Source organism: Cydia splendana, chromosome Z (genome assembly GCF_910591565.1).
Source record: "Cydia splendana chromosome Z, ilCydSple1.2, whole genome shotgun sequence".
NCBI lineage: Eukaryota > Metazoa > Arthropoda > Insecta > Lepidoptera > Tortricidae > Cydia > Cydia splendana.
In genome coordinates, this window is record NC_085987.1 from 15,707,473 (window position 1) to 15,733,935 (window position 26,463).

A 26,463-nucleotide genomic window follows, 5' to 3' on the forward strand; every position below is an offset into this window, starting at 1 on the left:
CCGCTCCGACCCAATCGGAGAACGGCGAGGCGAGACGAGTAAAAGCGAGACGAGGAGGGAGCAGTATGTACACACTCGTTCTCGATCTGTCTCGGGGTGTCTCGACGAGTGTGTACAGCCGGCATAAGATGTCTCTTAAGGTGGGATCAGACGGTTCATTTTTTGTTCATTTTCTAGTTTCATTATTCATCTTTCACTCAAAGTGACGCGTCTGAACACAAAATGAACCAAAAATGAAAAATGAATTCATTAGTGAAAGAATCCAACAATGTTGGATATTTTCATTCGGCATCTTTCACTCGTACTCCGAATGAACAAAAAATGAACGATGTGAACACAGAAATGAACGTTCATTGGGATTTTGCATATTTTTCTCGAATCCCAGAGTTCCAAAACAATCGCCAGTAGCAAGGTATCGCAGTAGGTACAATTTGGAGTTTTATTCGGCTAGGTATACTGTCTCTCATTAAAATGTTTTCTTTCGCTATTAACGGATCTATTACTAATAATAGAAGTTCTACAAAATTGCTTTAAGTCATCCGCAAATGGTTCCGTTGCAATCCGTTGAAATACGATTTCGGATCATCATCGGCTAATTCTCTCAGCAATGTATTCGAGGCTCCAAATAAATTTCTTACGATCCAAGGTCGCAGCCACTACCGACGACGCTTTATTTGCATCTTCTTTGTTAAAATCTTTATTAAATGTTTGATCACAAATTAAACTTATACCAAGAAGACGCACAACTTCATTCGACGCCATAGTGAAAGAAAAAAAAATGAATAATCTTTCCAGCAGCTGTGTGAACGTGAAATGAAAGGTAAATGAAACATTCACTCGAGTGAACATTCATCCGAGTGAACCGTCTGATCCCACCTTTATCTATTGCACGTGGCCCTGCTAAGAACTATCACACTACATCGCGTTGTTCAACGACAAACGAATAAACAGCAAGGAAATGCACTTACACGTTTTAATGAGAATCAATTGTCTAAGTTTATCATTTTAGTTGTCAGTGAAGTGCACTTCCTTGTTCTTAGGGCCACAAGCTGTTCAGGCGCCACCAGCGGCTGCCGCGACACAATTGGATGACGCCCGGGGCCGAGGACCTCGCGACGACGGTGTGGAAAAATAATATTATTGCACGGAGTAACGTCAAAAGTGTAAGCTATCGCTTCACACATTCAAGGCATATTAAGAGCGCTCTTACAAGAAAAGTCGAAATAATGCAAAATTGATGATACTAGTCGACAAAATTCAGGACTTTGCGCTCATTATTAGAAACAATGAGTGCTTGTTCCAGTAAAAGCGTCTTCTTATCTTTATAAATATCGTTGTAAATATTAGAAAAAGGACTTATTAAATTAGTAATGATTTTTTTTCTGATGGTCGTTTCCGAAAAACCCCGTGAAGCACTGAATGGCGAGCTCTTATTTGGAAATGTTGAGAATTTTACTCTGCTAAACCTGGCTATTTTGTATTACTAATACCCTGTACTTTAGGCATATCAAACTATATTTTTCCTACATACCTTTGAGAAAGAGAAAATCAAAGTAAAACGAACTCGATTTTCTCTCCGAAACAAGTGTCAATTCCTACGAAAATCTACTTAATATCGAAGTCATTTTCATACTCAAGCAATCTGCAACGTTTGCTTATACTGTTGGTATACATTAGTGTTTATGAAATTCTACTATAATTTTTTGGCAATTTTTTGAAAACTACTCTATATTACCGATGACGCGCGCTGCGCCAGCTCAGTGCCGCGGCAGAGCTTGTAGAGGCAGGACGTGTGTCGGTCGGCTCCGCACATTTTCAACGGCGACGACGAGGTTTTTTATCATTGTGTGCGGCGGGCGCCGTGTAAAACGCTATACTGTGTGCGTGTAAACCGCAACGAGAGACTTTGATCCTAGCACTGTTTTTATAGTATTATAATTTATAATGGTACAGTTTAATATACTACCGGACAGGATTAAAAATATTTGAAACGACCTGACATTCTATATGTATTTATTTGACTCAAGATAGTACTCAGGGTCTGATGATGGAGCCGGAAGGTGGTCACCGGTACCAATCAACCATGCAACTAAACCACTTCGTGTTTAGGCTCGTTTTATTCATCTCAACAAGATCTTTGACACAAGATAGTACTCAGGGTCTGATGATGGAGCCGGAAGGTGGTCACCGGTACCAATCAACCATGCCACTAAACCACTTCGTGTTTAGGCTCGTTTTATTCGTTTCTATAAGATCTTTGACACAAGATAGTACTCAGGGTCTGATGTTGGAGCCGGAAGGTGGTCACCAGTACCAATCAACAATGCAACTAAACCACTTCGTGTTTAGGCTCGTTTTATTCGTCTCAACAAGATCTTTGACTTAAGATAGTACTCAGGGTCTGATGATGGAGCCGGAAGGTGGTCACCGGTACCAATCAACCATGCAACTAAACCACTTCGTGTTTGGGCTCGTTTGATTCGTCTCAACAAGATCTTTGGCACAAGATAATACTCAGGGTCTGATGATGGAGCCGGAAGGTGGTCACCGGTACCAATCAACCATGCAACTAAACCACTTCGTGTTTAGGCTCGTTTGATTCATCTCAACAAGATCTTTGACACAAGATAGTACTCAGGGTCTGATGATGGAGCCGGAAGGTGGTCACCGGTACCAATCAACCATGCAACTAAACCACTTCGTGTTTGGGCTCGTTTGATTCGGCTCAACAAGATCTTTGACTTAAGATAGTACTCAGGGTCTGATGATGGAGCCGGAAGGTGGTCACCAGTACCAATCAACAATGCAAGTAAACCACTTCGTGTTTAGGCTCGTTTTATTCGTCTCAACAAGATCTTTGACTTAAGATAGTACTCAGGGTCTGATGATGGAGCCGGAAGGTGGTCACCGGTACCAATCAACCATGCAACTAAACCACTTCGTGTTTGGGCTCGTTTGATTCGTCTCAACAAGATCTTTGGCACAAGATAATACTCAGGGTCTGATGATGGAGCCGGAAGGTGGTCACCGGTACCAATCAACCATGCAACTAAACCACTTCGTGTTTAGGCTCGTTTGATTCGTCTCAACAAGATCTTTGACACAAGATAGTACTCAGGGTCTGATGATGGAGCCGGCAGGTGGTCACCGGTACCAATCAACCATGCCACTAAACCACTTCGTGTTTAGGCTCGTTTTATTCGTTTCTATAAGATCTTTGACACAAGATAGTACTCAGGGTCTGATGTTGGAGCCGGAAGGTGGTCACCGGTACCAATCAACCATGCAACTAAACCACTTCGTGTTTAGGCTCGTTTGATTCGTCTCAACAAGACCTTGGACACAAGATAGTACTCAGGATCTGATGATGGAGCTGGAAGGTGGCCACGGGTACCAGTCTACCATGTAACTGAACCACTTCGTGTTTGGGCTCGTTTGATTTGTCGCAACAAGATCTTTGACCCAAGGTAGTACTGAGGGTCTGATGATGGATCCGGAAGGTGGTGACCGGTACCAATCAACCATGCAACTAAACCACTTCGTGTTTGGCTTCGTTCGATTCGTCGCAACAAGATCTTTGACACAAGTTAGTACTCAGGGTCTGATGATGGAGCTGGACTGTGGCCACTGGTACCAGTCTACCATGTAACTGAACCACTTCGTGTTTGGGCTCGTTTGATTTGTCGCAACAAGATCTTTGACACAAGGTAGTACTGAGGGTCTGATGATGGATCCGGAAGGTGGTCACCGGTACCAATCAACCATGCAACTAAACCACTTCGTGTTTGGGCTCGTTTGATTCGTCTCAACAAGATCTTTGGCACAAGATAATACTCAGGGTCTGATGATGGAGCCGGAAGGTGGCCACGGGTACCAGTCTACCATGTAACTGAACCACTTCGTGTTTGGGCTCGTTTGATTCGTCGCAATAAGATGTTTGACATAAGATACTACTCAGGGTCTGATGATGGAGCTGATGATGATAGACAGGTACCCGTCGCCACCTTCGCGCTCCATCGTCAGACCCTGAGTACTACCTTGTGTCAAAGATCTTGTTGAGATGAATAAAACGTGCCTAAACACGAAGTGGTTTAGTTGAATGGTTGATTAGTACCGGTGACCACCTTCCGGCTCCAACATCAGACCCTGAGTACTATCTTGTGTCAAAGATCTTGTTGAAACGAATAAAACGAGCCTAAACACGAAGTGGTTTAGTTGCATGGTTGATTGGTACCGGTGACCACCTTCCAGCTCCATCATCAGACTCTGAGTATCACCTAGTGTCAAAGATCTTGTTGAGACGAATCAAACGATCCTAAACACGATGTGGTTTAGTTGCATGGTTGATTGGTAATGGTACCTTCCAGCTCCATTATCAGACCCTGAGTACTGTCTTGTGTCAAAGATCTTGTTGAGACGAATCAAACGAGCCCAAACACGAAGTTGTTTAGTTACATGATAGACTGGTACCCGTGGCCACCTTCCAGCTCCATCATCAGACCCCGTGTATCTTCAGTGTCAAAGATCTTGTTGAGACGAATCAAACGAGCCTAATCATGTTACTACATGGTTGATTGGTATCCGTGACCACCTTAATCATCATCAGATCCTCAGTACCAGTTCGTTTTTAAACCCTCGTTGATACAAACTTTACAACCTATAGGTACCAAATGCAATGACGAAACATGTAAATAAGCGAGTAGGTACCTATAATTTCTTTCGAATATTACTCGATGGCGATTACCTTCATAAGTACGAGTTATTCATAAATTACGTCGTTTCAAATGGGAGGAGTGGGGGGGGGGTCTGGACATCGGATGATGGTAACATGACGTAGGAGGAAACAGATTCATCCGAAGCTTGATTTTTGGATGATTTGAGGGGTGGGGGGGTCAAAAATCGTCAAAAATAGATGACGTAATTTATGAACAGCCCCTATGTACATTTGCACTGCATTTAGTATTTTCGTACTTACCAAATAACAGTTTTAGAACTTTAAAAGTTAAGTACAGTTAGTGTTGTTATGGTTGATTTCAATATGCTTCGCGAAGGATCAAGAATGTTTAATCCATCATTGTAGTGCGAGTGTGGTAGAAGGGATCGGCATACTGAGCTCGCACGGCCTGCCGCAGCGCGTAAAATACCTAAACTCGCTCAACGCCGAAATGTAATAGCGCTCTTAACACAATAGGGTTTCTACCACCTTTCTAACAACGCAATTAAGAGCGGGTATTGCACCTTACTTAACTTTCGTTAAAACAAAAACACATTGAAGATTAAGGCCGTTTAAGTTTAAATACCTACTTTGTGGTTTGTGGCGTCCGATACGAGTCATTCATTCCTAATGCGGGTTTTGAGTTAAGAGTTGCTACGCGGCCTAAATGGCTGCTCCTTTAGTGGGACTGTTTCTTTCGCGTGCACAACATGTGTGTCACACAAACAGCAAGGAAGCTGGAAGTTACTTATTTCCTTTTCTTTCAGTTATTTCCTTTGGTGCAACACGGTCACCAGCGGCCTGGGTTAGGCCCTGGCCTTGCATCGGAGAGTAATTCTGACCAAGAAGACACAGCCTTTGTTCTCATGCGCATGAAAGAGAGTTCGGAGTCACTTGCTGTAAGCTTACAAAGATCATTCATATGCGATTTTTTTTGTGTCCGAGATGAAAATCGGAAGGTAGCGTCAGATAATACGTACCATTTTTTTTTTTCATAAAGAAGTCACACTTCCACACCGCGGTCAACATGAATTCACTGATTAATTTGTTTTTAGGGTACACTTAAAAATACTTAAAGCCTCAAATTACTACTCCCGTGCCCTGTCCGGAATCTGTTTTTGAGTATAATGAAAATTCCTACTAAAAACTACATTAGTATCACTTGTTGAATATTAAATAACTTCTTTACAAAATTTCTTTGTGGTAAATAACTCGTGATCGATGATTAAATTTTGTCCGAGCTCGAGAGTATTTTTTTTGTTGAAAATTTTCAAAGCCAATCAACATCGCGCGTGATGCCTTGACTTGTACTGCACTTCCCTTTTCTTGTTCTGTCATGTGTCTTCTAACAGATAATAAAGGTACGATTTTGACAACCCACTGAAGTTTCTAGAAATTTACGACAGAACAATGAAATAGTGTGACAATTTTTATCTAATTTCCATGGCCACAATAATAATTTCTGTGGCCACAATAATGTATATAATTTAAACATCTTTTCGTTAAATAGCACCAGTGTGACATAGCCCATTTCTATCTTAATATTGAGGATAACATAGAATTTCTGTAATATGCGAATTAGATTTTAGACGATTTAATTTCCTACGAAATCTAATTCCCATGCCTCGTTTTCTAGGCACGGTAATTAGAAATCATCATTTATTTTAATTATTAAACGCTATTACTATGGACGTTATATGTCTTTTAGCGTTATTTAGGTCATATATCGTGGAACAATTATAACTGGGCCATTATTATGCGAATTTTAATGAATACATAGTAAATATCGCTTTTTTAATAATTCGCTGCGAATCTACGAATGCTAAACAATTCTATCGTTAAAGCTTACGATTCTAATACGACTCATTAAAAAACCAAAACAATCTATGTTATTCATAAATATTAGTAATATATATACTACTTTTAAACAAACCTACATAAAGGCTGTCCAAGTGTTCATACGATATTCCATTATATAAAATTGAAATCCACCACAACGATGTTTCTTAAAATCAGATGATGGCTATTAATCATTAATAATAATCAAACTAAAAAAATAACATTTATTCTTATTTAATTCAGAAAGATCCTTAACTTCATTAGTTAAGTTTTTGAATCATCAGTTTTATTTGTATGGGCATTTCTCAGGAGGGCCTTTTTTACGTGTCCGGGGCAATAAATGATTGTTCAATAAATCTGAATTAATTTAGGCATAATCTACAGCCTATATTCTGTCTGGGACACTATCAAAATATTTATTTATTATTTATATAATACAAGAAAAAAAATTCAAATGCCAAAAATGATGTTCGGTGGGAGTGTCCCGCACCCAGATTTTATGAAACAAAAAATTATTACTCAAGATGGGGCATTAGATGAATTAGATCGGAGTTATTATGGTTATTCACGCATAAAGTATTAGTTAACTTATCATATTCTTTATATCACAATAATGTGTTTGCTCAACTCATTGAATAAAACCAAATTTACGATGTGTCCCGGGCTAGTGCCTCATTTCGGTGTAATTTGCAAAACATGTCGGTACTCCTTTAAAGTTGTAAACCAGGAACTCAGTGTCTCAAACATAGTATGCTTTAGTTGTGCCTTAACCGTTGAATAAAGTAGAGGTACAGTCACAGTATAATAAAGTGATTTTTTAAAGGTTTCTCCGTCCTTCGGTGGGTTTGGTTCTATGTTTTTTTGAGATCGGTGGTGCAATTTACTCCGAAAGTTTTAATGCATTTATCGTTAATGATGCTTTAAAACCATGCAATAGATCTCAAATGTGAAATAGGTCATTAATAATCCTAAAAGTTTATTATTTTACTTTTGATTAAAAAAAACATAGTTTAAATACGAATAATTCTTAGAAAACTAATTCCCGTGCCAGCAAAATCCAATTCTCATGGACAGAAAAATTCCCGTGCCCGGATCAAATTTTCAAACTGAAATATCTTTCAAAATTTCATGAATATGTGTACCCTGAAAGTAATATTAGCTTTATTTTATTTTTCTACGAATTATCACATCACATTTTGTTATATCTTATCAATATTTCAAAATTCCATGGAAATTAGATAAAAATGCTCGTTTGGTGAAATTGACCCATATGAGTATGTAAAAAGCGAGGCCGAAGGCCGAGAAGAACTTCGCACAGCGAGGCCACAGGCCGAGCTGTAGGAGAGCGGAGCTCGGACACAGACCAATGGTAAAATATGTTCAAAAGAGTAAAAAGAGAGGCCGGGGGTCGAGGTCCGCATAGCCCTAAAAGCCCGCAGCGCCGTCGCAGGGTGAGATTTCGTGCGAGGTCAAAGGTCAGGCTTCAGGAGAACTGAACATGGATAAGAACCAATATAAATACCTGTGTTAAAAAACGAGGCTACCTAACATGTAGGGAAAACAACTAAAGTCTATTTCAATAGAACTTGCTAACTATGTAAACAAACAACGTAACTTTGTTTTATCACTGTTTCACTTTGAACTTTCACACCACCTCATCAAATACCATTGAAACCATACACATATACACTATTGAAACGGTCCATTCCGTAAAATACATAAATATGTAACTGTATCTTGGATATTTAATTAAAAGTTTAAAATGGGTTCATAAGTTAGGTTATTAGGACCTGTTGAAATGACGGTTTTGTTTCTTTTAAATTCTACAATTGTCTATGATGGGTAGTGTTGTGACTAAAGTTTGTGTTATAAACCCGCTACACACTACCCAACCCACGCTCTGTACCTACCGCCGCGGTTATAAAATACATCAATACATCATTCTTAAGTACTAATTTGTTTTCTGATCGTGATTAAACAAATTAAAAATAAGTAACTACTTGTTTTTTACTTTTGGTATTTTATTATTCGATATGGTTTGACATTAGTAAAGTAGTAAGTAGGAGTCTTGCCCATCACTAGTAAATTCATCATTCAGAGACAATTTCAATATGGCGGTTTGTTTACATAGTTAGCAAGTTCTATTGAAATAAACTTTAGTCAAGTAATTGTTCCCCCGCTTTCCGTCCACTTTTATGTTCCAATTTACAGTTTTTCCTTGTTCTTACAAAAAACGGTTAGGTTAGGTTACAATAAATCTACCAATGAGCTATAAATTATTTGTAGGTATGTCTTTCCCATCACGTGTTCCCACCGTGTTCCGGATTTTGGTCAAAGCCACGGAGGCAACACGGATGCACTTTAATGAAATGTAAGGGCCAAGGGGTACACCGAGCAGATGCTGCCCTTGCCCGAGTCATGTGACGCACGCAGAGGCAGCACCCGCCAGGGTGTAAGGACTATTGAAATTTGAAGAAACTAAAATGAACTATTGGGAGAAAGCGATGGACTGGTTTATAGGATATAAAACCGGACGCCTGCCTAATAACACGGTATGCAATTTTATTTCCGGCAGGCTGTGACTCGCCCCCACAAGATATCTAAGCGATTTCGCCACTTAGGTTTCTCTCGACTCTACACTGGACGACCGCCGGTCAAGGCAAGCCAGAAGCAGAGGAAGCTAGATATTATTGATACATATATTACTTACATACTTATTATTTATTTCATCATCATCATCTTAGCCATAAGACGTGCACTGCTGAACATAGGCCTCCCCCTTGGACCTCCATTCGTACCGGTTGGAAGCGACCCGCATCCAGCGTCCTCCGGCGACCTTAAAGAGGTCGTCTGTCCATCTTGTGGGTGGACGTCCTACGCTGCGCTTGCTAGTCCGTGGTCTCCACTCGAGCACTTTTCGACCCCATCGGTCATCTTCTCTGGGTGCAATGTGGCCTGCCCATTGCCACTTCAGCTTGCTAATCCGGTGGGCTATGTAGGTGACTTTCGTCTACGGATCTCCTCATTTCTGATTCGATCACGCAGAGAAACTCCGAGCATAGCCCTCTCCATAGCTCGTTGAGCGACTTTGAGTTTTGAGATGAGGCCGATAGTGAAAGACCACGTTTCGGAGCCGTAAGTCATCACTGGTAACACACATTGATTAAAGACTTTCGTCTTGAGGCACTGAGGTATGTCGGACGAAAAGACATGACGTTGTTTCCCGAATTCTGCCCAACCGAGTTGCGGTTGACCTCTTTCTCGAAGTTGGACCTACCTAATTGGACTACTTGTCCTAGGTAGATGTACGAGTCAACAACTTCGAGTACCGAGTTCCCAACAGAGACTGGGATGGGCACAACATTGGCATTTGACATAAGTTTCGTCTTGTCCATGTTCATTTTCAAGCCCACCCGTTATGAAACTCGGTTGAGGTCATCGAGCATCATGCTGAGTTCCTCCATCGACTTTGCCGTTGCCGTGATGTATTCGCCGTTGATGTTGATGCCAAGTCCTTGCCATTCCAGGAGCTTGAAGGCGTCTTCCATTACGGCAGTAAACAGTTTCGGAGAGATAACGTCTCCCTGCCTTACGCCTCTTCGCAATGGAATCGCCTTCGTGCTCTGCTCCTGTACTCGGACCGACATGGTGGCGTTACTATACAAACACTTCAACACTTCGATGTACCGATAGTCAATATGGCATCGCTGAAGAGACTCAAGCACCGCCCATGCTTCCACCGAATCGAAGGCTTTCTCATAGTCCACAAACGCAGCGTATGGATGTGGTCTATGGTACTATAGCCTTTTCGGAAACCAGCTTGTTCGGGAGGCTGGAAGTCATCAAGTCTGTGTTCGAGACGGTTCGTGATGAGTTGATGACCCTTGAAAACAGCTTATAGACATGGCTCAGAAGCGCACAACATGTCAGGTCTGTAGTTCTTCAATAGGCTGTTATCACCTTTTTTGAAAAACAGCACCACCTCTCCTCTATTCCATGTTTCAGGCGTTTTGCCCTCGGACAAGACGGAATTAAAGAGCTTCTGGAGGACTTTAAGTACCGGTGTTTCACCCGCTCTCAGAAGCTCTGAAGTGATTCCGTCTTTGCCCGGCGCCTTGTTGTTCTTAAGCTGCTTTAGGGCCATCCTAATCTCGTACAGACTGATGTCCGGGATATCTTCGGTATAATGTCGGGACAGCTTGGCTCTTGGATCTCCTACCAAGCTGTCAACGGGCTTTGCGATCGAAGTGTATAACTGTCCATAGAACCTCTCGATCTCGCCTAAAACCTCCGCTTTGCTCGACGCTATGCTGCCATCTTCCCGTTTCAGCTTTGTCAGCTTGCTTTGCCTAATAGACTTGTCCTTTGCGAACACTTTGGAGCCTTGGTTTCGCTCAATAGTCTCTTTTATACGGTTACTATTAAAGAGACGCAGATCATGTCGCAAGGACTTAGATATACGTCTATTGATCTGCCTACTACTTCGCGTCATCGGGAAACTGCAACTGTAGCGAGCGTCGTTCAGCCACGAGGTTTAAGGTTTGCTCGGTCAATTTCTAAGGTCTAAAAAACTTAGACCCTACTGTGTGGACAGTCTCCACTAGCCCGTCGTTGATTTCGTCCACTGAAGCCAAGTTCTCTAGGCAAGCAAAGCGGTTAGAGAGCTCGAGTTGAAAGCTTTCGGGGTTTTGAAATGGGCTCGAGTAGGTCGGAGCGTAGACTTCATCAGGCTGGACCTTTCAAGTTTAATATTTATATTCAGTGAGCCTCTTACGATTCGGTGATCACTACCGGTCTTTACCCTGTTGATCACAGAGACATCACTGAATATCCGTTTCTTGTCGGTCATGATGAAGTCTATCTCGTTTCTCGTGGAACCGTCAGGACTCATCCAGGTCCATTTCCTGTGAGGCGGCTTCTGGAAGAAAGAGTTCATCATGAAGAGTTCCTCTCTCTCCAGAAAGTCGGCCAGCCTCTGACCCCTAGGGTTCCGTTGCCCGTACCCAAATTGCCCCACTCTCAACTCATCACCGCTTCTCTTGCCCAACTTTGCGTTGAAGTCCCCCATAACAACAGTAAAGTAGGTTTTAGAAGTATGTATGGCCCTACTTACGTCCTCATACATAGCCTCTACTTCAACATCGGAGTGTGACGAGGTCGGTGCGTATACCTGAATGACCTTCAGCGAATATCTTTTGAATATTCTGAGTATTAGGTATACCACCCTGCTCGACACACTGTCGATGGTTATTATGTTGTTTACGAGGGACTTGTGAACGAGAAACCCGACACCACCTTGGGACTCTTGGTCGCCCTCCCGGTGGTAGAGCAAGTTACCAGACTTCAGTTTTGTCGTGTCCTCCCCCTCTCTACGGACTTCGCATAACCCTACAATGTCCCAGTGTAACCTGCTCAGTTCCTCTTCCAGCTCGCAGATCTTTTCGTCAGTCCTCATAGTGCGTATGTTGTGTGTTACCAGGGCCAGTCGTCGTCGGGGCGGGTAGCCGGATCTTTGCCGGAGATTCTTAGCACCCCTGACCCCGCTAATGCCCTGACCGCTACCATAGCCAGAGCACCGGGGGTCGCCGGAACCTCGAGGCCGTGGTTTTATTGTGCTCTGCGTGATGGGGGGGTGAATGCCATAATCGCCACGCTTGGCAGGCGGGTTGACGATCGCAGTCGAGTACACCGCGAATTTGAGGGACGCTGCTACCCGTCCACCGGTGGTCTTGGACGTAATTTAAGGACATACCCGGGTCCATTATTTATTTATTTAAACTTTATTGCACAAAATATATACAACAATGTGCAAATGGCGGACTTAATGCCAAATGGCATTCTCTACCAGTTATTTTCTTATTATACATATTAATAATAACTGATGTTGCGCCTGTGAACGAGTTCCAGCAGGCGTTTTACATGACATTAAAGCTCTCCAAGGGGTATCTACGTGTTGGATCTATATTCTATATCCCCACGCAAGCCTATCAAAAGACCGGGATTTATAGGCCCGTCAAATCCAAGGAGATACTGAACTGAACTGACTGAAGTTTAACTGGTAGAGAATGTAAGTAGGTATATATATCACTACACTTTATAAAACAAAGCCCCCGCCGCGTCTGTCTGTTTGTAAGTATGTTCGCGATAAATTCAAAAACTACTGAACGGATTTTCATGCGGTTTTCACCTATCAATGGAATGAAAATTATTCTAAACTCTATGTTCTTGCCGGGAGAATATCTTTATAGTGTAGTGCCTCTTCTTCTTCTTCCTTGCGTTATCCCGGCATTTTGCCACGACTAATGGGAGCCTGGGGTCCGCTTGACAACTAATCCCATGATTTGACGTAGGCACTAGTTTTTACGAAAGCGATTGCCACCTGACCTTCCAACCCAGAGGCGAAACAGGCCTTATTGGGATTAGTCCGGTTTACTCACGATGTTTTCTTTCACCGAAAAGCAACTGGTAAATATCAAATGACATTTCGTGCCTACATAAGTTCGGAAAAACTCATTGGTACCAGCCCCGGCTCGTCGCGGGTTTACACCCCGGTTTGAACCCGCGACCTCCGGATTGAAAGTCGTACGCTCTTACCGCTAGGCCACCAGCGCTCTTCTTTATAGTGCCTGAGTACCTACCAAATAATGATGTTAACCTTTTCCACGCCAACGACATATATATTGGCACCGCAGGTTCAACGCCAATGACGTAAATATGAGTCGTAAGAAAAATAGCGTTTAAAAAGGTTCCGATAATATAAAAAAGAATCTTCTTTTGGGTATAACATATTTAAATAAATATTCTTCCTGTTCCCAAGTAAAATTAACAATTCAGTTGTGTATTTAAATAGAAATTCGTGGCTTTTCAGACATTTGATATTAGTCTAATTGTGGCACATTTCGTACGCCATTGACCGATTAATCCGTCTTTAGTGATGTGGCAAGACATTCAAATCTAATATTGTAATTATGTTTCGCTAAATTCGTTACCATATTTATTTGCATTCGTTACAATATTTTTCACTTTAAATTGTAATTAATAATTTAAATGTTCGATAATTATAATGTTCCTTAGTACAGTAACATTTGTGCTAACATCCTGTAAAAAAATATATGTATTGAAAATGGAACTACCGATATATAATTCTCGCTTGTTAATTAAATGTGTCGCATCCCTTCTCTTGTCAATAAATAATATATGGAAAATTCTATATTGCTACATTTCCTACGCCATTGACAGATAAATGAGTCCGCATGAGACGTTTCAATTATTGGTAGTGCTGGCGTTATCTTATTCATCTTATTACATATCGGTTTACTAAGACATGGATACTGAAGAGTTATCGCGAATTTTAGAAAGTCCTGTACCTGATGAATATGTTTTCGAAGAAAGATCGGACTTAAACTTAAAAAACGTAAGTACGGATTTCGTCCTGTTTTTAAAAACATTTCATGAGTATTAGGTATTTCCTCTGCTACTAACCTCATATAATGTGAAAAATAAACATAAGTATGTAAGTAACTTTAATTTTTTCGCAAAAAGCGCTGGTGGCCTAGCGGTAAGAGCGTGCGACTTTCAATCCGGAGGTCGCGGGTTCAAACCCCGGCTCGTACCACAATGAGTTTTTTGGAATTTATGTACGAATTATCATTTGATATTTGCCAGTTGCTTTTCGGTGAAGGAAAACATCGTGAGGAAACCGGATTAATCCCAATAAGGCCTAGTGGGAAACTAGGCCTTATTGGGATTAGTCCGGTAACTTCTGGGTTGGAAGGTCAGATGGCAGTCGCTTTCGTAAAAACTAGTGCCTACGTCAAATCATGGGACTAGTTGTCAAGGGCTTGTGCACAAATCACGCGAGGTTCGATAGAGGGAGGGGGGATCACGAAAAAATCACGATAGATCACGTTGCTTGGGGGAGGGTGTATAAGGAAACCTCACGTATATTTTTCTATAGTGAACGAAAGTAAGAAAAATAGACCGAAGTCCGAAAAACGAACTTCGGATCGTGCCGTCCTCTTCCCTCTTAAGTAATACTTCGTATGAGTGAAAGGGTAAGCACAATCCGGAATTCGTTTTTCAGACTTCGGAATGCAGTTCACCATCCTGATGTGTCAAACTTATTTATACCTATAGAAAATGTATTCCTCTTTATGTCAATGCCATAAAGACTTTGCCATGTAAAAACATTTTGCACTTTATCATTATTTAAAAAAAACTAGTGTCCGACCGAAACATGTTTTTTGGCCGAAACCGAAACCGAAACCGAATGTTCGGCTTTGGGTCTAGTTTCGGCCGAAACCGAAACCGAAACCGAAACTTTTCTAGACTTCTTAAAATCGTTGAAAAAATGACATAAAACCGCTTTTACACACATATTATGGGGCTGTCAATACCCAAATGTCCTTGAGATTGATGTTAATTAAGCAGTTTTGTAAGAAAATTACTTGAGTTAGACCAAGATAATTCTGCAACGATTTTGATAACACACGCAATGCAAGTGTTATTTTAAACGTCAAAACTTCTATGAAATTATGACGTATAAATAACATTTGCACTAGTTGCACTGCGTATGCTATCAAAATCATTGCAGAATTTTATTGGGCTAACTCTATTCATTCACCAGTCAAGCTAACATGTAGATACAGGGTCAACCATAAAACCAACCAAGAAAACCGCAGCGAGCGCGAAATTTTTTGTTAACAATATCGCAAGGCCGGGTACCGATCTTCATCTGGGCCTAAAAGTCCGAAGTGCCCCAGTGAGGCGAACTTTCATGCGAAGTCAAAGCCGTGCTTCAGGTTTCAGGATAAGTAGTTGAGCACATACTCCAACCAATGTCCATTGTATTAAAAAGCGAGATCGCAGGCCGAGCAAGGCTCAGCGAGGCCAAAGGATAAGCTGAAGTAGAGGACACGTGGAACACAATTAACACAAACCAATGGTAAATTGAGGTAAAAAGTGAGGTGAGGCTAAGGTCGCGTATTCGTATGAAAAACTGTACTGGGAACATTTTTAAGGGATTTTTCTTCGTTTTAATCAATAGTCAGCTGTTCAGCCTCACAAAATATTAACTATTGAGAAAATCAACTTTGCGGCACTAGTTGAGCGTAGCCTAGCCTCGCTTAAAATTTGCCATTAGAGGTAGATAGGAAAATGACTGAATAAGTGAGTGAATAAGAGCGAATAAGACATCGAATTTGATATTTGATTACTATTTGCTTTTCGGTGAAGGAAAAACATCGTGAGAAAGCCGGACTAGTCCCGATAAGGCCTAGTTTACTCTCTGGGTTAGAAGGTCAGTCTGATGGCAGTCGCTTTCGTAACAACTAGTGCCTACACCAATTCTTGGGATTAGTTGTCTATTGGACCCCAGGTTCCCATTCCCATTGCCACGGCTCGGCAAAAATTCCGGGATTACGCGAGGAAGATGATGAGTTTTCTTATTATTCTCTTGCCCAGGGCCCAGTAACATGCGACAGTGCTATCTCATTCACTCCGATACAATTAGACAGTGTGCGCGTTATAGGTATTGACAGCCTCTTAAGACTGCGTCGACCGTCCAGTGGCGCCCTCATTACTGGAATTGTGTTTTATAATAAACCAATTAATTTCTGTACATATACATTAATCAGTATTCATATATGTAAGTATTAATATTGTTGTCCTACTTATTCCCCAACTTTTGGTCTTTGTCCGAAGTACCATTTCGTAAGTTTCGGCCCGGCCGAAAGGTTCGGCCGTAACCGAAACTACAGCCGAAACATGATTTTTTGGCCGAAACTGGCCGAAACCGAAACCGAAACCGAAACCGAACCTTCGGTCGGACACTAAAAAAAACGTGTCCCTTTTGTACAAACTCAAATGTCATAATGTTTAAGTAAAAGAAATTACTTAAAAGGAATATAATATGAACACAGCATGCGTAGGTCCATTTTACACTAAGTTCTTCAACAATATTTAAGTATCGATAGTTACAAGTAACATCCCTTGACCTATCATTCGGTGTCTTGCAGAAAACGGCTTGGCGTATGAGTGAGTGCTTTCACATTTGTTTTGGCGTCGAAAAGGTTAATAAAGGTGACCATTGCCAAAATTGGCGAAATCTATAATATTATTTAGTACTTAAACTTATTGTTGTAAGTTGTAACTTATTAAAATTAAACCGTATTTTTCTAAAAATAATGAAAAACTGAAAGTTTGGGGGAAATGGGTAACAACCACTTGACATGTTATTTCCTCCTTCTATTTTTCAACTTCACTCAAAAAATCGTGTTGTATTATTTTAAACTTTCTATGCCATCTTAGGTATAGTGCGACATAAAATAGTAGAAATTAAATAAAATGGAGCTAAAAATTTCCATACTAAATTGTTGCCATGTTTGCATTTTACGTCAAAAATGTGACAGTTACGTAGGAAAAGGCGTCCTCATTTATTTTCTACTATTCGCACTGTACGCTTAACTCCCTCGGAGTAAAGAACCGTGTCCCGGATAGTATGGGTTCTGGGCCATGTCAGTGGGGAGACACTCCTGACTTCGGTCGAACTCGGCTCCGTTCGGCTCAGCATTGCTCCGAGCAATTATTAGGGTACCACTTGACTTCCTTGTGCGTGCACGACCACAGATAAGATAATCACTTGAATTTTGACAACCCTAAATAGCCGAAAGGGATAGTGCTATATATTAGAAAGAGATAGCATGATTCGACCCTGAATCGCTGTCAAACTTCGGGTTTGTAGGAAGTGTCCTTTCTGTACGGTAGTACTATTATTTCTTCTGTGGCCATGTCGCGTCCCGAAGTAACTTATATATCATAGTACTAGCGGTTGACCAAAATCAGCTGCAAATGGTGTTAAAGGTATGAAAATCGGCACGATTAATCTTTAGGCCATTTGAATCAATTTGACCCGTAGCACCAAAAAAAAAACAAACGGAAAGGAGTTATACGTCATCTTTTATTTGTATGGAAAATAAAAAAAAATTGTTCAGAAACCTATCGTGTGTGGTATTAAATGAAAGGGCATTTTGAGCCGGTTCTAAAAATATTTCCGTCACTTGCAATCAATTAAAATAACTAGTAGGTAGTTCGCCCCGAACTGAGAACTTGCGGTTCGCCAAAAAGATCAATTGAATGCAGCGCTACTTAGTCTTAGAGATGGGCTTTTCGTAATTGATTCCACGATTACTAGAAATTACTTTGCAATCTGATTACCGATTCCCAGATTACTTTGTAATCTAACAATACCGAATTACTAACAAGGAAGGGTACCCAACTGGTCAGCTACGATTTGATTAATTTTTATATATGTTATAGAGTAGTCTAAAATAACGGACATGTATTTTTTTTTAGCTGCCCATACTCATCTTCCTGGGAGAAATTGGCCTCCAAAGTACTGAAAAGTGACAAAACGCTCTAACTTCTGTAGAGAGTTTTGTTCAAGCTATTTTCTAGTTAATTACTGGTTTGCATATATGTTAGAGAACATGAAAAAATAATGGACACGTGTTTTGTTATTTCGGTTCAAACTCATATTTTACAAAAAAAAAACACACTTCAAAGTTTCATAATTCTCATCCTTTCACTCGAATTTCACGTTGGTTATCTTATTCGTTTTTTTTATCATGAAAACTAAAAATTTCCCGGTAGTGAAGAGTTGGCAAGGGTACAGTTGGGTACCCTTCCTTGTAAGTACAATTCCATTTGAGGAATCAGGAATAAATTATTCAAATATTACAATTACTAGTAATTGGAATCAATGTCGATTCCTCATTACAGGAATGCATTACTTGATTCCTTTCAGATTACATTTCGTACTACTACTATCAAAAGTACATTTCGATAGTAGATATAGATGTTGTTGACTTACTAGGATGCATCTATACCTTATTTGAAACAGGTGTGCAGATTTCGAAAACGATGACAATGACCTATAAAACGATATGCATGACGAATTTTATGACATACAGCATGGCCGCCATTTTGGATTCTAAAATGGTTATCATTTTCGAAATCTGCACCCCTTAAAACCTATAAAACACCGGCCGGCTAGAACACACTGCCGCCCCGAAATACCTAGGGGTGACGTTAGACCGGTCACTGACCTACAAAGCTCACTGCCTTAACACCAAGCAGAAAGTGGCGGCGAGGAACAACATTTTGCGATGCATCACCGGGACTACGTGGGGGGCAACCCCACACACCCTACGCACAACGGCTCTCGCACTCAGCTTCTCGGCTGCAGAATATGCATGCCCAGCCTGGAAGAACTCTATACATGCTGCCCAGGTTGACATAGCTCTCAACGAGTCCTGCCGCCTAATAACAGGATGCCTAAAACCCACTAAACGTGACCACCTATACCAACTGAGTGGAATTGCACCACCGGACATACGCAGAGATATTGCGGCGGCTGTGGAGCGAGAAAAACAACTGCGTGACCCGCGTCACCCCCTGCACGGCCACAAACCAGTTACTGCAAGGCTAAAGTCCCGGAAGAGCTTTGTTACAAATTCAGCTCTCCAGCAGCAAACTCCTCAGGAGGCTCGCATCAAGTCATGGAACTTGCAACTCAGCGACACATCGCTACGAATGCCAGCTGTGGAACATCTGCCTCCAGGGGGAAAGCAAAAGTGGCCAGTATGGAAAGCTCTCAACAGACTTAGGACGGGAGTTGGTCGGTGAAAAGATAATCTCCTGAGATGGGGAATTGGGCGACAAGGTGATACATCCTGCGAGTGTGGAGTACCTCAAACAACATTACACATGAGACTGTGCTCTCTGTGCTCAACGACGTGCACTGAGGAAGATCTCCTGAGGGCTACACCCCGAGGGCTGGAAGTGGCAAAACATTGGCAAACAAAAATTTAGTACTAAGAAGTTTGATCCCTTAAAATCCCTTTACACGAAAAGAAGAAGAAAACCTATAAAACGACATCAATGACGACTTTTATGACATAGTGCATGGCCGCCATCTTGGAATCCAAAATGGACATCATTTTCGAAATTTGTGCCTTCCAATATGACATACTGCATGGCCGCCATTTTGGATTCCAAAATGGTCATCATTTTCGAAATCGGGGACCCCTAAAACCTATAAACCGACTTCCATGATGACTTTTATGACATAGTGCATGGCCGCCATCTTGGATTCCAAAATAGTCATCGTTTTCGAAATCTGCGCCCCCTAAAACCTATAAAACGACATCCAAGACGACTTTTATGACATACTGCATGGCCGCTATTTTGGATTCCAAAATGGTCATCATTATAGGGGGTGCAGATTTCGAAAATGATGACTCATCATTTTCGAAATCTGCACCCCCTATAACCTATAAAACGACATCCATGACGACTTTTATGACTATGACATACTGCATGGCCGCCATCTACGAATCCAAAATAGTCATCAATTTCGAAATCTGCGTCCCCTAAAACCTATAAAACGACGTCCATGACGACTATTATGACATTATGCGTTACCGCCATCTTGGATACCAAAATGGTCGTCATTTTCGAAATCTGCGCCCCCTAAAACGTATAAAACGACATCCATGACGACTTTAATGACATACTGCATGGCCGCCATTTTGGATTCCAAAATGGTCATCATTTTCGAAATCGGGGCCCCCTAAAACCTATAAAACGACATCCATGACGACTTTTATGACATAGTGCATGGCCGCCATCATGGATTCCAAAATTTTCATAATTTAAAAAAAAATCTTCATATAAAAAATAGTATTTCATACAATCGCGATACAATAGAGAGCTCTTCAGTCGAGCACCGTGTTCAGGCACCGAATACTTTTTCTACAAGTCAACAAAAATAATACTTTCAAGTCTTTAAACTAGTAGAATCATACAAACAAACCAAACCAAAAGTACGAGTATACATGGTATACAGCTAAGATAAGAGTATATAGCCGTGATACCTTCATACTGGTTAGATATGAGCGCCGATAGGCATTTAGCCGGCGGCGGCGCGCCGGTCAAAATCGGTCGGCGGCGGCGGCGAATCGGCGGCGTGGCCTTGAAACACCTTTGATTAATGAAAAACGAATTCAAACCAAAATTTTACCCGTTAACATGTTTTTGCTGTAAGGAAGTTATAAAATAAGTGCATTTTTCAATTTCAAGCAAAATTTATTCAATAAAGGTACGAAAAGAGTTTTATAAAGTATGAACAGTATCGCGCGGCATCAGAGGCGGTCTTAATCTTGGCGAGGCCCTGGCCGGAAGATCTTTGCGAGGCCCTTATCTTTTGTGCTTAGTAAAAAGTAGCGGATTGACTGTATCAGGGAAACGTCTGGTCGACAGTCCAAAGAGCCGAAGTGAGGAAAATCAAGCTCCGTCATTAACCAATTACGACCCAAAAAACAGATTTATGTCAAAAAGTGAGGTCCAGGGCCGAGCTCCACCTAACACCGAAGACCTGTTTCCGACGCCTTCCCATGCGAGGCCAGAAGCTGCAGGTAATGTCAAGTGTGAGCTTGGCTGACGGCCGAATGCCCGGAGCGCCGATTACGGCGCGCCTCTGTGCGAGGCCGAAGGCCAAGCTGCAAGAGAGCAGAGCTTGGAATTGAACTATAGGTCCAGTGTAAGCAAGTCCGAAGGCCGATAAAGACCGATGCCATAGTGTTAAAGACCTGGAGCTTTCCTGCAGGTGCATTGGTGCGAGGTTAAAGGCCGTGCTGCAGTGAAGCTAAGATCGGAGAAGATCTAATGACCAAGCATTTATTTTAAAAGTGAGGCCGAAAGTTAGGCTCCAAACAGGGCCGAAAACTTGGAGGTTCAGATAGCGTTTTACTTCTATGCGAGCGATGCGAGGCCAAAGATTGGGCTGCGAGAAAGCAAAGCTTGAAATTTGAACAATGGCCAAGCTTATATGAGACCAGATTCCGTTTCCGAGGCCCTTCCGTGATTCCGTTCGAAGCCAACGGCCGGACCTTTGGGCGTGAAAACACTTAATATCTGAAATTAACCCCTTTTAAAGACATTCAATCCATGCTTGCAATGATTAAATTCGCGGTGAATGACGGATGAGCACGCAGAGAAGATGGCCGATGGGGTCGAAAAGTGCTCGAGTGGAGACCACGGACTAGCAAGCGCAGCGTAGGACGTCCACCCACAAGATGGACAGACGACCGTATTAATGTCGCCGGAAGACGCTGGATGCGGGTCGCTTCCAACCGGTACGTATGGAGGTCCAAGGGGGAGGCCTATGTTCAGCAGTGGACGTCTTATGGCCGAGATGATGACGGATGAGCTAGCCAGCTGGCAAAATTAGTCATTTCGTTGCCCTAACAGTACTAGCGCGGTTACCAAACAGAAAAGTTTGAATTTACCATCAATATTTTTTAATTATATGGACCTATAATTATTTTTTTAGTTATTTATTATACAATAAGTTACAACTTACAATACCTTTTGAATGTCTATAAGCTATTCAGACTGGCGCTGTTAAAGATCTAAACTAAATAAAATATATATTTCTGATTCTGAAAGTAGTACTATCTAACAAGGTCACGCCGATGCCACGCCGATAGCGCAGCGTCGGCGGCGGCGGCGCGAAAATTTTGTCGGCGGCGGCGGCGCGCCGGCGCGGCGCTCATATCTAATACTGGTACGCGACCCGGCCGCCGCGCCCCGCGCCCCACGGCGGGTTGGTCAACGACACCTTCTCGTAACTCATGAGGCCCTGGTACTTGCTCCTTGCTAAATTCAATTTTTAAACAGATTTTTTCTCGATTTTAGCCACCGTAGCCTATGGAGACTAACAAGTAAAGCTAAGCGGTTTTCGTAGTCTATGGATGTTTATATATTAAGAGTGTCACATGCGCGTTTCTGACTTATGAAGCAATTGTTCCTACAATACAACCTAAAATAATAAATGTTTAAACCGAGCACTTTCATTTGATACCAAACTCGACTAAATTTTCTTGCAATTAAAATGACCAGAATAGCAAGACCCCTCACAAATAGCTTTTTAGCATTTTCAGCTCTTCTAGCTCAATAACCTCTTGTTCGAGCCAGTTCAAAATTTAATGACTAAAATATAATGCCCTCAACTATACGTTCACCCAATTTCATTTAAATTAGAACATTTTTACTTAAGTTATCGAGTATCAAACTATCCTCTGATAGTTCAGCTTAAAAACATCGAAATGGCGGGACGTGCCCCTAGCCAGCCGTGTGTTCAAAGTCGAATGTAAGAACTTCACTTCGCTTCGCTCGCTCGTTCGAAAATATTTTTTAAAAAACATACCAAGTTTGGGCTTCTCCAGATACGAAACCGTTGAATTCTTTTTTGTAAAATATACCTCAAGTAATACCCAATATCCCCATATCTAACCCCAAGAAATTAATTTCGAAAATATTTAGTTTTAGTTTTAGTATTTTTTAAAATTTTTTTATTATTACAAATTGTGATCTATCAATCTATCGATGAAACGGCCTCCTAGCCTAGTCGATAGTGACCCTGCCTATGAAGCAGGAGGTCCCAGGTTCGAATCCTGGTAAGGGCATTTATTTGTGTGTTCATCATCATCATCACACAAATAAATGCCCATATACACATATATACAAGCCCTGGTAAGGGCATTTATTTGTGTGATGATGATGATGGGACCTCTTGCTTCATAGGCAGGGTCACTATCGACTAGGCTAGGAGGCCGTTTCATTGATAGATTGATAGATCACAATTTGTAATATTTTTTTTTTTTTTTTTAATAACTAAATATTTTCGAAATTAATTTCTTGGGGTTAGATATGAGGCTATTGGGTATTACTTAAGGTATATTTTACAAAAAATAATTCAACGGTTTCGTATCTGGAGGAGCCCAAACTTGGTTTGTTTTGAAAAATATTTTTTCACTGCTCATGCTCAAAAAGTGCACCTTGATGTCGTGCGTAGACGACATAAAATCGCATTTTATGCTCTAGAGCATAAAGTAAAATCATCTATTACGACCCTTATTGACTTAGCAATAAAGTCCAAATTCTGCCATACAAACTGCCAGCGATGCCGGCGCGCCCCTGACCGGCGCTCTCCCGATCGGCGTGCCCCGCGCCTCCGACCGGCCCAAGAACAATTTTTTGAATAAATACGTTAAAATAACCTAAAATATTTGATTTTTTGTATATTTTCCTCGCAATCGAAGTGAAAAGCAGAGTGTACAACAAGGGCATAAATGTCCATTTTTACCCTCGTCTACTATTTTGGTCTTCGCTTCGCTCAGACCAAAAAATTGCCTCGGATAAAAATGGGTCACTTTATGCCCTTGTTGTACAATCTACTATTATTTTAATTGAATGCAAGTGACGGAAATATAATAATGTGATATATTTTTAGAACCGGCTCAAAATGCCCTTTCATTTAATACCACACACGATGGGTTTCTGAACAATTTTTTTTTATTTTCTATATAAAAAAAAGATGACGTCATAACTCCTTTCCGTTTGTTTCTTTTTGGTGCTACGGGTCAAATTGATTCAAATGGCCTAAAGATTAATCGTGCCGATTTTCATACCTTTAACACCATTTGCAGCTGATTCCCGAATTTCAGGCTGTACCGCTATCGCTATCATTAGATAGTGCATAGCCTATATCGATAGAATATATCGTTCTTATGAGCGTATTTGGTGGGCATACCTTGTTAGCAATAAAGTCTTCTGCCTTATAATAGCGTGGCAGAAACCCATTTTAATTGTAAAAATTACGGCTGTAATTTATCTGTAAAATATTAAAACATTGTATTCATACTTTTCAAATGCCAGATCAAAGAATATAATACTTGCCAGATTCAGTTTTTTTTTTACATTTTAAAATGTTTAACTTTGGCCATCATTCAATTTAAATGAAAATCGTCACCGCCACGCGCTACAAATTATTATTAAAAAATATATATATGAGTGCCTATTATAAAGTGATACTTTTTAGAATGAGGAATAAATGAGCTAAATTGTCCAATTTTTTATTTAGTAGAAATCGCCACACTGTGATTGTAAAGGCCAAAATTGTCCTAAAAAAATACATATAATTTTAATTTTTTGTGCAAAAATCAGTTTATTTGTATGAAAAGGTATAACGATTATTTAAAAAATGAATTCCTCGTCCGTAAATTATACAAAAATGATATATAACTTGCCCTAGTTGCTAAGAGCATGAAGAAATGTAGCATAGATTGGACCTGGGGAGCCGACCATTTCCCCTCTCCCCTTCTTTTTGGTACACGGTACGATCTCGTTGCTCCCGGGCCAAATAAGCACATTATTTGGTGCAAGGCATCTAACACAACCAATAAAACGTCCATGAACAGAAATGGGAGACATATCTTATAAGATTTGACAGTATCCATGAAGAATCTTCAGATATATAAACGGCCGTACTCCATGATATCCTCTATACTTACATAGGTACCTCTACCTACACACTCGAAAATTTGAAAAATATTATGTTATGTACCTATAGATAGTGTAGATACAGGAGCAAGTATTGTAAAAAAAAAAGTTTTTAAGCAGATGTTTGTTAAAAGATCATTTAATTCCAGAGAAACCAAATCAAAATCGACACTACTACTACTTACTCACCGATAGACGCTACAGGCCACGTGACAGCCACGCAGCCAGCTCCAGCTGCCAAGGAAAATTTAAATCAGCCTTAGTTTTATTTCAAATAGCTACACATTAGCATTTCTATAGTCATGGGATACTAGTAGGGATTTCATGCTTTTGTTATATGTAATTCAAAATAGTTTTAAATAAAACGGCTGATACGGTTTATATTTATTTTTAAGGCCCGTCCAGGCGACAAACAAGTTGCCTATTTGATCAGAAATTAAATTAAATAGCGTCCACACGTAGGTACACGACTAAATAGTTGTATCTCTCTTTGGTTGGATCGGCGAGCCAATGTCCTTGAATTTCATTTTTAACCCACTTGACAAAGTTAACAATTTGACCGTAATTTTATTTAAATTTTGTATGTACCTAGGTATGTTACCTCATCAGAACTCCGTCATTTCTGAACCGATTTGGAATTTTTTTTTGTTTGTGTATATAGTCCCTATATAGTTGGTCCCGTTTTAGTCAAGTTCTGATGATGGGATCTATAAGGAATCCATATAGCAATTAGCATATAGACACATATAGCGATTATAGTATTTTCATCAACAAACCAAGCATTTTCATCCAAAACAGTGCCATTTGATGAAGTGGAACTGCTGATGATGACCAGAACGGGACTCTTTAACAACGCATATTTCACTTTTGGCGATTTGTCCTCTTTATTTTTATGTTTGATAGGTACCACAGGGGCCAGTACGGCTACCACCAGTTTTGACATTGACATAACGCTCACGTTTACGTAACTTACTTTCTATGCATCTCGCTCGTACTCGCATATGCGAGCAATAGTGCAAGCGAGATGTACAGAAAGTAAATTACGTAGACGTGAGCGTTATGTCAATGTTAAAACTGATGGTAGAGGCTCAGGCCCCTGTTTCACCAACGTGACAGGTGCGACGAATTGTAAAATCACTGTTGCTGACGTCACAGGCATCCATGGGCTACGGTTACCGCTTACCATCGGGCGGGCCGTATTCCTGTTTGCCACCATCATTGTATTATTAAAAAAAACTTTATGGTATCGGAAAAAAACAGATATTTCTCTTGCTAAGTTTATGACAATTGTCACAAGAAACACTACAATTGTCACGAAATTCCGACATATAACTCATTACCTGTCAAGAATTACCTACAATTCTTCTAAATCTTTGACAATTGTCAGAAACTTCGCAGGAGAAATATCTGTTTTTATCCGATATAATAAAGTTTTTTTAAATAATACAATGATGGTTGCAAACAGAAGTACGGCCCGCCCGATGGTAAGTGGTAATCGTAGCCCATGG

At 40.9% G+C, this 26,463-nt stretch overlaps 1 long non-coding RNA gene across 1 annotated transcript; it reads left to right on the forward strand.

Annotated features, from left to right (window-relative positions):
• Window positions 1-1,032: 1,032 nt before the first annotated feature.
• On the forward strand, window positions 1,033-5,860 carry LOC134804578 (uncharacterized). The gene is made up of 2 exons (XR_010146145.1): window positions 1,033-1,121; window positions 5,482-5,860. It is a non-coding gene; the product is annotated as an uncharacterized LOC134804578 (long non-coding RNA).
• The last annotated feature ends 20,603 nt before the right edge of the window (window positions 5,861-26,463 follow it).